The sequence below is a fragment of the Phocoena phocoena genome, chromosome X (genome assembly GCF_963924675.1).
Source record: "Phocoena phocoena chromosome X, mPhoPho1.1, whole genome shotgun sequence".
Lineage (NCBI taxonomy): Eukaryota > Metazoa > Chordata > Mammalia > Artiodactyla > Phocoenidae > Phocoena > Phocoena phocoena.
In genome coordinates, this window is record NC_089240.1 from 48926671 (window position 1) to 48940597 (window position 13927).

Sequence of the window (13927 nt, forward strand, 5' to 3'; positions counted from 1 at the left end):
ATCATCAGAAAATCTACAAACAACAAATGCTGGAGAGGGTGTGGAGAAAAAGGAACCCTCTTGCACTGTTAGTGGGAATGTAAATTGATACAGCCACTATGGAGAACAGTATGGAGGTTCCTTAAAAAACTAAAAATAGAATTACCATATGATCCAGCAATCCCACTACTGGGCATGTACCCAGAGAAAACCATAATTCAAAAAGACACATGCACCCCAGTGTTCATTTCAGCACTATTTACAATAGCCAGGTGATGGAAGCAACCTAAATGCCATTGACAGATGAGTGGATAAAGAAGTTGTGATATATATATACAATGGAATATCTCTCAGCCATAAAAAGGAACTAAATTGAGTCATTTGTTGAGACGTGGATGGATCTAGAGACTGTAATACAGAGTTCAGTAAGTCAGAAAGAGAAAAACAAATATTGTACATTAACGCATGTATGTGGAACCTAGAAAAATGGTACAGATGAACTGGTTTGCATGGCAGAAATTGAGACACAGATGTACAGAACAAATGTATGGACACCAAGAGGGGAAAACCGTGGGGGGGTGGGGATGGTGGTGTGCTGAATTGGGCGATTGGGATTGACATGTATACATTGATGTGTATAAAATTGATGACAAATAAGTATGTGCTGTATAAAAAATAAAATAAAATAAAATTCAAATGTTAAAGAAAAAAACTAATACTAAACTTTCTTTGGGTTATTTGTATGGAAATATGTTAATATAAATGTTTCAGACATTACATGAAATTCCTAAAAATCTTATATGTTCTGGTATAATGTTATAAGTCATAATTCTAGGGGACTCAGGGGAAGATGGCGGAAGAGTAAGACGTGGAGATTGCCTTCCTCCTCACGGATACACCAGAAATACATCTACACGTGGAACAACTCCTACAGAACACCTACTGAAGGCTGGCAGAAGACCTCAGAGCTCCCAAAAGGCAAGAAACTCCCCACGTACCTGGGTAGGGCAAAAGAAAAAAAAGAAAAAACAGAGACAAAAGAATAAGGATGGCACCTGCACCAGTGGGAGGGAGCTGTGAAGGAGGAAGAGTTTCCACACACTAGGAAGCCCCTCCGCGGGCGGAGACTGCGGGAGGCGGAGGGGGGAGCTTCGGGACCGCAGAGTAGTGCACAGCGACGGGTACGGAGGGCAAAGAGGGGAGATTCCTGCACAGACGATCGGTGCCGACCAGCACTCACCAACCCGAGAGGCTTGTCTGCTCACCCGCCGGGGCGGGCGGGGCTGCGAGCTGAGGCTCGGGTTTCGGTTTTGGACGGAGCGCAGGGAGAGGACTGGGGTTAGCAGCTTGAACATAGCCTGAAGGGGTTGGTGCGACACGACTAGCCGGGAGGGAGTTCAGGGAAAAGCCTGCACCGGCCGAAGAGGCAAGAGACTTTTTCTTCCCTCTTTGTTTCCTGGTGCGCGAGGAGAGGGGTTTAAGAGCGCTGCTTAAAGGAACTCCAGAGACGGGCACGAGCCGCGGCTAAAAGCGCGAACCCCATAGACGGGCGTGAGCCACGGCTGAGGGCGCGAGCCCCCGAGACGGGCATGCGCCGCGGCTGGAAGCGAGAACCCCAGAGACGGGCGCGAGCCGCGGCTAAAACCGCGGACCCCAGAGACGGGCGGGAGACGCTGGGGCTGCTGCTGCCGCCACCAGGGGGGCTGTGTGCGAGCACAGGTCACTCTCTGCGCCCCTCTTCCGCGGAGCCTGTGCAGGCCGCCACTGCCAGGTTCCTGGGATCCAGGGACAACTTCCCCGGGGGTACGCACGGCGGGTCTCAGGCTGGTGCAAATTCACGCTGGCCTCTGCCGCAGCGTCACGCTGTCTCTGCCGCCGCAGGCCCGCCCCGCACGCAGTGCCCCTCCTTCCCCCATCCCCCAACCCCCGGCCTGAGTGAGCCGGAGCTCCCGAATCAGCGGCTCCTTTAACCCCGTCCTGTCTGAGCAAAAAACAGACGCCCTCCAGCGACCTGCGCGCAGGGGCAGGGCCGGGTACAAAGCTGAGCTCCTGTGAGCTGTGAGAGCAGGGAGGAGAGGGGGAGGTCTCTCCCGGCAGCCGCGGAGGCGGCGGATTGAAGCTCCACAGTCAACTTGATGTGCCCTGCATCTGTGGAATACCTGAATAGACAGGGAGTGATCCCAAATTGAAGAGGTGGAATTTAAGAGCGAGATCTGTGATTTTTTCCCCTTTTCCTCTTTTTGTGAATGTGTGCGTGTATGCTTCTGTGTGAGATCTTGTCTGTATACTCTTGCTTCCACCATTTGTCCTAGGGCTCTATCCGTCCATGGTTTATTTAAAAAAATTTTTTTTTCTTAATAATTAATTTTAATTGTAATAACTTTATTGTACTTTACCTTCGTTCTTTCTTTCTTTCCTTCCTTCCTTCCCTCCTTTAGACAGCGAATCACCCCAGGTTGAGGAGGTGGTCTCTGGGAGCAGGATTTATGATTTTTCCCCTTTGCCTCTTTTTGTGAACGTGTATGTGTATGCTTCTGTGTAAGATTTTCTCTGTATAGCTTTGCTTCCAACATCTGTCCTAGGGTTCTATCCGTCCCTTCTTTTTTTTTTTTTTTCTAAATATTTTTTAGTACAATAACTATATTATACTTTATTTTATTTTTACTGTATCTTCTTTCTGTCTGTCTTTTTTCCTTCTTTCCCTCCTTCCTTCCTCCCTCCCTCCCTCCCTCCCTCCTTTCTTTCCTTCTTTGCTTCTTTCTTCCTTCCTTCCTTTCCTCCTTTCCTTCTTTCTTTCCTCATACTTCTACAAATTCTCTCTACATTTTCTCCTTCTTTCCCTCCTTCCTTCCTTCCTTCCTCCCTCCTTTCTTTCCTTCTTTGCTTCTTTCTTCCTTCCTTCCTTTCCTTCTTTCCTTCTTTCTTTCCTCATACTTCTACTAATTCTCTCTACATTTTTTCCTTCTTTCCCTCCTTCCTTCCTTCCTTCCTCCCTCCCTGCCTCCCTCCTTTCTTTCCTCCTTTGCTTCTTTCTTCCTTCCTTCCTTTCCTTCTTTCCTTCTTTCTTTCCTCATACTTCTACTAATTCTCTCTACATTTTCTCCTTCTTTCCCTCCTTCCTTCCTTCCTTCCTCCCTCCCTCCCTCCTTTCTTTCCTTCTTTGCTTCTTTCTTCCTTCCTTCCTTTCCTCCTTTCCCTCTTTCTTTCCTCATACTTCTACTAATTCTCTCTACATTTTCTCCTTCTTTCCCTCCTTCCTTCCTTCCTCCCTCCCTCCCTCCCTCCTTTCTTTCCTTCTTTGCTTCTTTCTTCCTTCCTTCCTTTCCTCCTTTCCTTCTTTCTTTCCTCATACTACTACTAATTCTCTCTACTTTTTCTCCCTTTTATTCTGAGCCGTGTGGATGAAAGGCTCTTGGTGCTCCAGCCAGGAGTCAGGGCTCTGCCTCTGAGGTAGAAGAGCAGACTTCAGGACACTGGTCAACAAGAGATCTCCCAGCTCCACATAATATTAAACGGTGGAAATCTCCCAGAGACCTCCATCTTAGCACCAGCACCCAGCTTCACTCAACGACCAGCAAGCCACAGTGCTGGACAACCTATGCCAAACAACTAGCAAAACAGGAACACAACCCCACCCATTAGCAGAGAGGCTGCTTAAAATCATAATAAGGCCACAGATACCCCAAAACACACCACCAGACGTGAACCTAACCACTAGAGAGACAAAATCCAGCCTCATCCAGCACAACACAGGCACTAGTCCCCTCCACCAGGAAGCCTACACAACCCACTGAAACAACCTTAGCCACAGGAGACAGACATCAAAAACAACGGGAACTACGAACGTGCAGCCTGCAAAAAGGAGACCCCAAACACAGTAAGATAAGCAAAATGAGAAGACAGAAAAACACACAGCAGATGAAGGAGCAAGATAAAAACACACCAGACCTAACAAATGAAGAGGAAATAGGCAATCTACCTGAAAAAGAATTCAGAATAATGATAGTAAGGATGATCCGAAATCTTGGAAGTAGAATGGACAAAATGCAAGAAACAGTTAAAAAGGACCTAGTGGACATAAAGATGAAACAAGCAACGATGAACAACGCAATAAATGAAATTAAAAGTACTCTAGATAGGATCAATAGCAGAATAACTGAGGCAGAAGAACGGATAAGTGACCTGGAAGATAAAGTAGTGGAAATAACTAATGCAGAGCAGAATAAAGAAAAAAGAATGAAAAGAACTGAGGACAGTCTCAGAGACCTCTGGGACAACATTAAACGCACCAACATTCGAATTATAGGGGTTCCAGAAGAAGAAGAGGAAAAGAAAGGGACTGAGAAAATATTTGAAGAGATTATAGTTGAAAACTTCCCTAATATGGGAAAGGAAATAGTTAATCAAGTCCAGGAAGCACAGAGTGTCCCATACAGGATAAATACAAGGAGAAGTACGCCAAGACACATATTAATCAAACTATCAAAAATTAAATACAAAGAAAGCATATTAAAAGCAGCAAGGGAAAAACAACAAATAACACACAAGGGAATCCCCATAAGGTTAACAGCTGATCTCTCAGCAGAAACCCTACAAGCCAGAAGGGAGTGGCAGGACATACTGAAAGTGATGAAGGAGAAAAGCCTGCAACCAAGACTACTCTACCGAGCAAGGATCTCATTCAGATTTGATGGAGGAATTAAAACCTTTACAGACAAGAAAAAGCTGAGAGAGTTCAGCGCCACCAAACCAGCTTTACAACAAATGCTAAAGGAACTTCTCTAGACAAGAAATGCAAGAGAAGGAAACGACCTATAATAACGAACCCAAAACAATATAGAAAATGGGAATAGGAACATACATATCGATAATTACCTTAAATGTAAATGGACTAAATGCTCCCACCAAAAGACACAGATTGGCTGAATGGATACAAAAACAAAACCCTTATATATGCTGTCTACAAGAGACCCACCTCAGACCTAGAGACACATACAGACTGAAAGTAAGGGGATGGAAAAAGGTATTCCATGCAAATGGAAACCAAAAGAAAGCTGGAGTAGCAATTCTCATATCAGACAAAATAGACTTTAAAATAAGGACTATTAAAAGGGATAAAGAAGGACACTACATAATGATCAAGGGATCAATCCAAGAAGAAGATATAACAATTGTAAATATTTATGAACCCAACATAGGAGCACCTCAATACATAAGGCAAATACTAACAGCCATAAAAGGGGAGATCGACAGTAACACATTCATAGTAGGGGACTTTAACACCCCACTTTCACCCATGGACAGATCATCCAAAATGAAAATAAATAAGGAAACACAAGCTTTAAATGATACATTAAACAAGATGGACTTAATTGATATTTATAGGACACTCCATCCAAAAACAACAGAATACACATTTTTCTCAAGTGCTCATGGAACATTCTCCAGGATAGATCATATCTTGGGTCACAAATCAAGCCGTGGTAAATTTAAGAAAACTGAAATTGTATCAAGTATCTTTTCTGACCACAACGCCATGAGACTAGATATCAATTACAGGAAAAGATCTGTAAAATATACAAACACATGGAGGCTAAACAATACACTACTTAATAATGAAGTGATCACAGAAGAAATCAAAGAGGAAATAAAAAAATACCTAGAAACAAATGACAATGGAGACACAACGACCCAAAACCTATGGGATGCAGCAAAAGCAGTTCTAAGGGGGAAGTTTATAGCAATACAAGCCCACCTTAAGAAGCAGGAAACATCTCGAATAAACAACCTAACCTTGCACCTCAAGCAATTAGAGAAAGAAGAACAAAAAAGCCCCAAAGCCAGCAGAAGGAAAGAAATCATAAAAATCAGATCAGAAATAAATGAAAAAGAAATGAAGGAAACGATAGCAAATATCAATAAAACTAAAAGCTGGTTCTTTGAGAAGATAAACAAAATAGATAAACCACTAGCCACACTCATCAAGAAAAAAAGGGAGAACACTCAAATCAATAGAATTAGAAAGGAGAAAGGAGAAGTAACAACTGACACTGCAGAAATACAAAAGATCATGAGAGATTACTACAAGCAACTCTATGCCAATAAAATGGACAATCTGGAAGAAATGGACAAATTCTTAGAAAGGCACAACCTGCCAAGACTGAATCAGGAAGAAATAGAAAATATGAACAGACCAATCACAAGCACTGAAATTGAAACTGTGATTAAAAACCTTCCAACAAACAAAAGCCCAGGACCAGATGGCTTCACAGGTGAATTCTATCAAACGTTTAGAGAAGAGCTAACACCTATCCTTCTCGAACTCTTCCAAAATATAGCAGAGGGAGGAACACTCCCAAATTCCTTCTACGAGGCCACCATCACCTTGATACCAAAACCAGACAAGAATGTCACAAAGAAAGAAAACTACAGGCCAATATCACTGATGAACACATATGCAAAAATCCTCAACAAAATACTAGCAAACAGAATCCAACAGCACATTAAAAGGATCACACACCATGATCAAGTGGGGTTTATTCCAGGAATGCAAGGATTCTTCAATATACGCAAATCTATCAATGTGATAAACCATATTAACAAATTGAAGGAGAAAAACCATATGATCATCTCAATAGATGCAGAGAAAGCTTTCGACAAAATTCAACACCCATTTATGATAAAAACCCTCCAGAAAGTAGGCATAGAGGGAACTTTCCTCAACATATTAAAGGCCATGTATGACAAGCCCACAGCAAACATCATCCTCAATGGTGAAAAACTGAAAGCATTTCCACTAAGATCAGGAGCAAGACAAGGTTGCCCACTCTCACCACTCTTATTCAACATAGTTTTGGAAGTTTTAGCCACAGCAATCAGAGAAGAAAAGGAAATAAAAGGAATCCAAATCGGAAAAGAAGAAGTAAAGCTGTCACTGTTTGCAGATGACATGATACTATACATAGAGAATCCTAAAGATGCTACCAGAAAACTACTAGAGCTAATCAATGAATTTGGTAAAGTAGCAGGATACAAAATTAATGCACAGAAATCTCTGGCATTCCTATATACTAATGATGAAAAATCTGAAAGTGAAATCAAGAAAACACTCCCATTTACCATTGCAACAAAAAGAATAAAATATCTAGGAATAAACCTACCTAAGGATACGAAAGACCTGTATGCAGAAAATTATAAGGCACTGATGAAAGAAATTAAAGATGATACAAATAGATGGAGAGATATACCATGTTCTTGGATGGGAAGAATCAACATTGTGAAAATGACTCTACTACCCAAAGCAATCTACAGATTCAATGCAATCCCTATCAAACTACCACTGGCATTTTCACAGAACTAGAACAAAAAATTTCGCAATTTGTATGGAAACACAAAAGACCCCAAATAGCCAAAGCAATCTTGAGAACGAAAAACGGAGCCGGAGGAATCAGGCTCCCTGACTTCAGACTATACTACAAAGCAACAATAATCAAGACAGTATGGTACTGGCACAAAAACAGAAAGATAGATCAGTGGAACAGTATAGAAAGTCCAGAGATAAACCCACGCACAAATGGATACCTTATCTTTGATAAAGGAGGCAGGAATGTACAGTGGAGAAAGGACAGCCTCTTCAATAAATGGTGCTGGGAAAAATGGACAGGTACATGTAAAAGTATGAGATTAGATCACTCCCTAACACCATACACAAAAATAAGCTCAAAATGGATTAAAGACTTAAATATAAGGCCAGAAACTATCAAACTCTTAGAGGAAAACATAGGCAGAACACTCTATAACATAAATCACAGCAAGATCTTTTCTGACCCACCTCGTAGAGTAATGGAAATAAAAACAAAAATAAACAAATGGGACCTAATGAAACTTAAAAGCTTTTGCACAGCAAAGGAAACCATAATCAAGACCAAAAGACAACCCTCAGAATGGGAGAAAACTTTTGCAAATGAAGCAACTGACAATGAATTAATCTCCAAAATTTACAAGTAGCTCATGCAGCTCAATAACAAGAAAACAAACAACCCCATCCAAAAATGGGCAGAAGACCTAAACAGACATTTCTCCAAAGAAGATATACAGAATGCCAACAAACACATGAAAGAATGCTCAACATCATTAATCATTAGAGAAATGCAAATCAAAACTACAATGAGATATCATCTCACACCAGTCAGAATGGCCATCATCAAAAAATCTAGAAACAATAAATGCTGGAGAGGGTGTGGAGAAAAGGGGACCCTCTTGCACTGCTGGTGGGAATGTGAATTGGTTCAGCCACTATGGAGAACAGTATGGAGGTTCCTTAAAAAACTACAAAGAGAATTACCATATGACCAAGCAATCCCACTACTGGGCATATACCCTGAGAAAACCAAAATTCAAAAAGAGTCATGTACCAAAATGTTCATTGCAGCTCTATTTACAATAGCCCGGAGATGGAAAGAACCTAAGCGCACATCATCGGACGAATGGTTAAAGAAGATGTGGCACATATACACAATGGAATATTACTCAGCCTTAAAAAGAAATGAAATTGAGTTATTTGTAATGAGATGGATAGACCTAGAGTCTGTCATACAGAGTGAAGTAAGTCAGAAAGAAAAAGACAAATACCGTATGCTAACACATATATATGGAATTTAAGGGAAAAAATGTCATGAAGAACCTAGGGGTAAGACAGGAATAAAGACACAGACCTACTGGAGAACGGACTTGAGGATATGGGGAGGGGGAAGGGTGAGTTTTGACAGGGCGAGAGAGAGTCATGGACATATACACACTAACAAACGTAGTAAGGTAGATAGCTAGGGGGAAGCAGCCGCAAGGCACAGGGATATTAGCTCGGGGCTTTGGGACACCCTGGAGGGGTGGGATGGGGAGAGTGAGAGGGAGGGAGATGCAAGAGGGAAGACATATGGGAACATATGTATATGTATGGCTGATTCACTTTTTATAAAGCAGAGACTAACACATCAATGTAAAGAAATTATACCCCAATAAAGATGATAAAAAAATAAATCATAATTCTAGTTATTAGTTTAAAATGTATATCTCAGAAATAACTAAATTTCCTTGTCAATTGCATTATTATGAACTTTCATGAAGTCTTTGACCGTGGTCTTTTCTAAGTCTTTTGTCATTTACAGACAGTTCTGGGTGTACTCTGATGCTTTTGCAAAAATGTTCCTATAAAAGGGTTTCATCTTCACGGAATTCATGGAAAAGACTCTGACAAGTACACGTTTCTGATAACTGACTATACTCCTGAACTGAATGAATAAGCATTTTCAGAACTCTAATGGAAAACTGATGAATTCATAAAAGTGCTAACAAAAGGTCAAGATGAAAAAAAGATTAATTACATGGGACTCAGTGAATTGATGAGGATGATTATAATTTTTGTGACTTTCTGTTTGAATTTTTTAAATGTGATGTAAATTTATGTAAAAAGAACTTAATGTAAAACAAACAAAAAAACCCAAATTAAAACAGAAAAAGAAAATAAGTTTAAAAATGCATGACTGGTAACTTTTAAAAGTTGTGAATCACTGTGCTGTACACCTGAAATGAACATAATATTGTGAATCAACTCTACTGCAATTAAAAAAAAAGAATAAAATACCTAGGGATAAATTTAACCAAGGATGTGAAAGACCTATACTCTGAAAACTATAAAACTCTGATGAAAGAAATTGAAGCTAAAAAAGAAGGGACAATATCCCATGCTCTTGGATTAGAAGAATTAATATTGTTAAAATGGCCACATTATCCAAAGCAATCTCCAGATTTAATGCAATCCCTATCAAAATACCCATGCCATTTTTCGCAGAACTAGAACAAATAATCCTAACGTTTATATGAAACCACAAAAGACCCAAGATTAGGAAAGCAATCTTGAGATAAAAGAACACAGCTGCTGGTGTAACCCTCCCATACTTCAGAATATACTACAAAACTACTGTTATCAAAAAAACATGGTATTGGCACCAAAACAAACACATAGATCAAAGGAAAAGAGAAGAGAGCCTGGAAATAAACCCATTCCTCTATGGTTAATTAATCTATGACAAAGAATGTAAGAATATACAGTGGATAAAAGACCATCTCTTCAAAAAGTGGTGCTGGGAAAATTGGACTGCCACATGTAAAACAATGAGATTAGAACATTCCCTCACACCATACACATAAATAAACTCAAAATGTTTTAAAGACCTAAATGTAAGACAGAAAACCATAAAACTCTTAGAACCTAGGCTGAACATTCTCTGACAAAAATGGTAGCAATATTTTCTTGGATCAGTCTCCTAAGGCAAATGAAATAAAGGCAAAAATAAGCAAATGGAACCTAACTAAACTTAAAAGCTTTTTACACAGTAAATGAATCTATCAACAAAATAAAAGAGTACCTAAGGAATGGGAGAAAATATTTGCCATTGATGCATTGACAAAGGGTTAATATTCAAAATATAAAAACAGCTTATACAACTCAATATCAAAAACAAAAATCAACTCAATTAAAAAATGGGCAGATGACCTGAATAGACATTTTTCCAGAAAAAGACATACAGATGACTAACAGGCACATGAAAAGATGTTCAACATCACTATTTATTGGAGAAATGCAAATCCAAACAACAATGAGATATCACCTGGCACCTTTCAGAATGCCTATCATCAAAAAGTCTACAAATAACAAATATTGGAGACTATGTGGAGAAAAGGGTACCCTTGTACTCTGTTGGTGGGAATGTAAATTGGTGCAACCACTATGGAAAACAGTATAGAGGTTATATGGCTATATACCCAAAAAAATGAAAACATTAATTCAAAAAGATACATGTACCTCAGTGTTCATAGTAACACTACTTAGAACAGCCAAGACACGGGAGCAACCCACGTGCCCATCAACATACGATTGGATTAAGAAGATGTGGTATATACATATACAATGGAATATTAGCCATAAAAAAATGAAATGCTACCGTCTGCAGCAATGTGGATGGATTTAGAGAATATGATTCTTATTGAAATACATCAGACAGAAAAAGATAAGTATGGTATCACTTATATGTAGATTTTAAAAAAATACAAGGGAATGTATATGCAAAACAGAAATAATCTCACAGATATAGAAAGCAAACTTGTGGTTACCAAAAGGGAGAGGGAAGGTGGGAGGGATAAATTCGAGTTATGGGATTAACAGAGACAAACTACTATGTATAAAATGTATAAGCAACAGGATATACTGTATACCACAGGGAATTATAGCCATTATCTTGTAATATCCTAATTGCTAAAAATCCTGAATTTCTACACTGGACACCTGAAACTAATATAATATTGTAAATCTCCTATACTTCCTTAAGAAATAGTTTGTCATCATATACTTATATTGCAAAAGTGTAAATTTTGAAGTATTATGAATACTGACATTTTGAAATAAACTGTTACTCTCTTAAATATAACCAACAGAATCTAAATACTATAGCAATTTGTGATCAGCTATCATTTTTTTAACATCTTTATTGGAGTATAATTGCTTTACAATGGTGTGTTAGTTTCTGCTCTATAACAGTGAATCAGCTGTACATATACATACATCCCTATCTCCTCCCTCTTGAGTCTCCCTACCACCCTCTCTAACCCACCCCTCTAGGTGGACAGAAAGCACCTAGCTGATCTCCCTGTGCTATGCGGCTGCTTCCCACTAGCTATCTATTTCACATTTGGTAGTGTATATATGTCAATGTCACTCTCTCACTTCGTCCCAGCTTACCCTTCCCCCTTATCATTTGTTTTTAAAATACATTAAAATAATTTTATTTAACTATTGGATAATTTATATTGTTTCTTTCTTTCCTCTAATGTATAGTTCCATTTATTATCACCCCAGAATTTTTGTCCTAATTTTATATATTATTTTTGTTAAAAAGCCTTTCATTGATCACTGTATCATATTTCCCTACCGCAAAAACTATTTAAATTAATTTTAAAGGTTAAAAACTGTTCCTTACTAATTTATCATTCGATTATTATCAGTATATGATTGATCAAAATAATATAAATGCATCACCAATATTTGTAAATTTTTTTAAGTAAAAAGTTAAAATTTAATTGAATATTCATTTGGGAGATTTTTCCCCTATTATTTTATTTATCCAAACATGAATAGTACTCATTGTTACCAATTTTTTCCTTTAATTTTTTTATTAATATAAGCACTCAACTATATAATAAATAAATGAATAGATGGGAATTAAAGAACTTTATTATAGTAATTTCCTTCCATCTTTAATTTCCTTGCAGATAATATGCCAAAAATCACATAATTATCCATCTTCATAAATCATTTATCAGCTGACAATTCAATTAGGTCCTCCTTCAATTTTGTCCAAGACAAAGAATTGGAAATTACAGACTTGCAAAATGATTTATTACATAGTGTTTAGAGTCATTCATTTTCTCAGTGTGGACACCAATATGTACTTCAAAACTCAAGGTTTTCATCCCCAGAGGCAATGCAATATTGTCAAATCTTAGATGTAAGGCAGAAGTATGCCTTTATTTTGTAACGCGGGAAAAGGTAAATTGCAAAAAGGGACATTTTCTAGAAGATCAATTTTAGGAAAGAAGCTATGTGGAAATTGAATATCTAGAAATTGATTCTCTTTAAGCTACTATCTTTATCCTCCTACTCTTTGAAAAGACTTTGTGTAGACAAACTCAATTTGAAGACTTGCCATAGATAATACTGCTACCACTGCTATATCTGGTGCAACAATTGATTTTTACCATTGAAACCAAGCAGAACCCTGTGGGCTCCCAGGCACAAAAGCCTTTTTGTGTCCCCTACTTCTTGTTTGTAAGAAATAGGCTTCATTCAACCCCATCTCATATCCTGCTCAACTCCCAGTGTTCAGTTGGAAGTTCCCAGTGTTCAGCTGGAAGTCCCATAGCTCTGATGGTAAATGACATGGAAAGATAAACTGAAGGAAAAATAAGTATTGGCTGCTATCATCATCCTCTTCATCGTCACCATCATCAATGGAGTGTTTGTGCAAATACAGACATATTTATACTCCCCCCCCCGCAGAGTGAATATGCCACATTCTAATAAAGTGACACAAGTGTGTTCTTGGATTTTGCAACTCACCTCAGTGCTTCTACTCTTCAGGAGATAGAATGAGGGAAGGGACGGCTTGAACTCTTCCAGAAAGGGTCAAAAACTCCAATGCCTATGGGACCAACTAGATAAGCAATTTAATAAAGTGGACTTGGTAGAGTCAGAACACATGCCTTGTCTAAAAGGGACAGCCACTACTCAGCTCCAGTCAAACTGTGGCCCTTCAAGTGTGTTAGTCTAATATAGCCATATCATCCAGTTTTAAAAGAAAAGCTTGAAATGTGGATTCGTATGGGAAATTTGCCAAGTATTATGTGTTGGCAGGCCAAAGCCAGTCCATGAGTTGCCAGTTTGTAATTCATGTGCTAAAGTTTAAAGTGGGTATATAGCACCAGAATTTCTGAACATTCAAGAAAGCCTGACTTGTTCATTCTTTTTTATATGCAAGCTAAATGAAAAATCAAGATTATTAGAAGATTACAGGTACTATAGAGTCAGAACAAGAATGATAGATGATTTGAATATACATCTCTAGAACATAATATATATCTGCTAGGTAGACTATCTTTGGTCTGATCCTTTACTGTTTTTTTTGCTTTTGTTACTGTTTCTGGTTTTGGTGGTTTTTTTTTTTTTTGGTCATAGTTTAACTTACCAAGAGTAAATTTACTTCATTTGTTTTATTTCAGAAGAGAGGGTGTGTCAGAGCAATTGATGTCTCTATCATGTATTTACTACAACTGTGAAATGTATGCATGTTAGTCCCAGTTTTGCTGATGAAGAAACTGAGATTCAGAAAAATGAACT